We start from the raw sequence: 2,598 nt of genomic DNA, 5'->3' as shown, positions 1-2,598 counted from the left end.
TTGTGTTCCGATGATTGATTTGTTGAATTGTGTGAAACGTGTAGATTGTCCGGAGTGCGAGGCGAGCTATTGTCAGGAGTGTGACTTTTTGAACCAGAACCAAGGCAAGTTACATGTTGATCATCCTTTACCTATTGTTTTCTATGCATGTAGTTATATCACACTATGAATATATGCATGTATAGGATTACTATATTTATTGTGCTATGTCTGTTGAGCTATCTCCTGTCATTGCAGATGGTGGTAGTTGTAGTTGCTATGCGTTGTAGACGGGGGTGGTTCTTGTATTCATTGAGCTTATGTGAGGATTATATATATATATATATATATATATATATAATAATTTGAGTAGTCACTCAGGATTTAATTCACCTCTGGGCGGAAGTGGTATTGCTAGGGTGGTTTCAAGAACATCATGGTTTATACCCTCTGATGTAAGTGGATGGCCGCCTAGGCTCAAAAAGATCAGACAGACTTAGTGACTAGTAGCTTCCATGTGCGGCCACAGGCTAAATAGGCTCTTGCTTAGTTGATCAGATGTGGAACCCTTACCCGTATGTGCCAGCAGATGTAGACATAATAGTTGGGATGGGCCTCCTGTTGGGACTAGGGGACTGCTTCTGAAAGACTTCATCTCAATCTTCGGATTGGGTCCAATGGCTAAAGCGTTCTAAACTCTACGAGTATTAAAACTAATCATGATTAGCCGTGCCCCCGGTTATGGGCAAATTTGAGCCACTATTCCATTACAGTTGTTGGATGATCTTGACAGATGTGACACTTAATAATATTTGTGGGCAACTTAATAAAGAGTAGGTTGGAGTTGATTTTTGCCAACTCAACCTTGTGTATTTAATTGTAGTAATGAAAGAACTAAATAAAAATTTGACTATTAGGTAGTTATGAGGACAAAATCAGCTTTCTGCAAATTAAACCCTCAAGCCTTCCTTTTGTTGTACTATGCATATACATGTAGGTCTGCTTTATTATTACTCCTGTGTAACTTGCCAACATTCAAAGTATTGACCTATATGGCTGCAACGTCTCATGTTGCAAGATATTCAGACGAAGAGTAAGGTACCGTTAGGGTCGCGAGTCTACACTCAGCATCGCCAGTGGGCTATGATGGGACTCATCGTTATTTTCTGCCGTCTGCGGGTCGAAACCCTTTTCAGTGCTAATGGTGTAGCAATTACCCTTTTCGGTGCTAATGGTGTTGTCGTCGAAACCCTGTTGCTCACCGGTGCACGGCAACTCTGGTGCTGGATGCCGACCACGCAAACTCCTCCGTGGGACACTAACACTCCCGCCCCTGCCCTTCCCATGGTTGACCTTGCCCCCTTCCATTGAAGATTTACTCCTGCTCAGAGAAACAAAGCATACAACGGCGGCTTGGTCAGCAAGAGATCGGTCGCCGGTTGGGGAAGGAGAGAGGGAGTGGGAGTGGGACGAGGGTCACGGACCTTGGGTATGTTGCCATCTGTGGGTCGCCGATGTGTTGGTCGCCGAGGCCTGTCGCCTTCTTGCCGATGCTGGTCGCCGTCTCGCCGAGGCCGGTCGCGCTGGGGAGGGAGCAGGAGTGCTGGACTCAAGATGTTGTTGTTCACAGACGCCGGTCGCCGAGGCCGGTCGCGCTGGGGTGGACGGACAGGGAGAGGCGGGGGCGGCGGTTGTGATTTGTGCTGCGCAGAGGGAGAGCGCTGGGGCGCTGGGGAGGAAGGTGGACTCGGGGTGATTGGGGGTTGACACACAGATTAGATTTGGTTTAATAATTACTAGGTTTGTGGGGTTGCGGGGGATTAGGGAACATGGGCCGGGCTTTGACTTCTGTGACCGCGAGCGACTGAGAGGTTGGACGTGTGCTTAGTCCAGTGTCACTGCCATATGGCCCCACATGTCATACGGGTATCCATTGGATATCCATGGAGCAGAAATTATACCCATGCCCAACCCGACTGTTCGTGGGTATCCAGATCCACGGATCCATGGGAAAAAATGCACTCCATACCCTTGCCCATTCGGGTCGGGTATCCACGGGTATCCGGATCCATGGATCAAATTGCCATCCCTAATTAGCACTAAAAAGGGTAATTGCTACAGTTTTTGTAACTTAGTGCTCTCCTTGCTTGTGATCTATGACTATGAGACATGAGAGATTTTATATAAACTAGCATAAACTGTGTTCTGTTGCATTTGTAGAATCTAATTTCTTATTAAATTTTGTCATGAACTAGCTTTATTAATAGTATTTCTTCTAGAACTAGAAACAATTCACTGACATCACTTTTGTACAATTTACTGTTCTTATTAAATTTTGTCATAGACTAGCTTTATTATCAGCATCTTTGCTATAATTGGAAACCATCTACTAACCATTACTATGCAGAATTTTCATTTCTTATTAAAAGATTCATTATCTAGATATATTGTCATGAAGGAGCCTGATCTATAATGAATTTTTGCTCTAGATAACTTCTACTCATATAATTTAGTATCACTAATACCCAGTCCAAAACATTAGTGCTAGATGGTTGATGGCATCTTTCATTCTTTTGTCAGCTCCTGAAAACAGCGTTGCTCCTACAGCGGATGTCTCAG

The 2,598-nt window shown here is 44.6% G+C and overlaps 1 long non-coding RNA gene across 1 annotated transcript; it reads right to left on the bottom strand.

The window, feature by feature from the left end:
• Positions 1-967: 967 nt before the first annotated feature.
• Positions 968-1,932, bottom strand: LOC120976670 (uncharacterized). The gene is made up of 2 exons (XR_005772795.3): positions 1,464-1,932; positions 968-1,360 (listed from the first exon to the last, which is right to left on the bottom strand). It is a non-coding gene; the product is annotated as an uncharacterized lncRNA (long non-coding RNA).
• Between the last annotated feature and the right edge of the window lie 666 nt (positions 1,933-2,598).

This window comes from Aegilops tauschii, chromosome 3 (assembly GCF_002575655.3).
Source record: "Aegilops tauschii subsp. strangulata cultivar AL8/78 chromosome 3, Aet v6.0, whole genome shotgun sequence".
Lineage (NCBI taxonomy): Eukaryota > Viridiplantae > Streptophyta > Magnoliopsida > Poales > Poaceae > Aegilops > Aegilops tauschii.
Note: the sequence above shows the minus strand (reverse complement) of the source record. Positions and strands in the feature narration are given on the sequence as shown.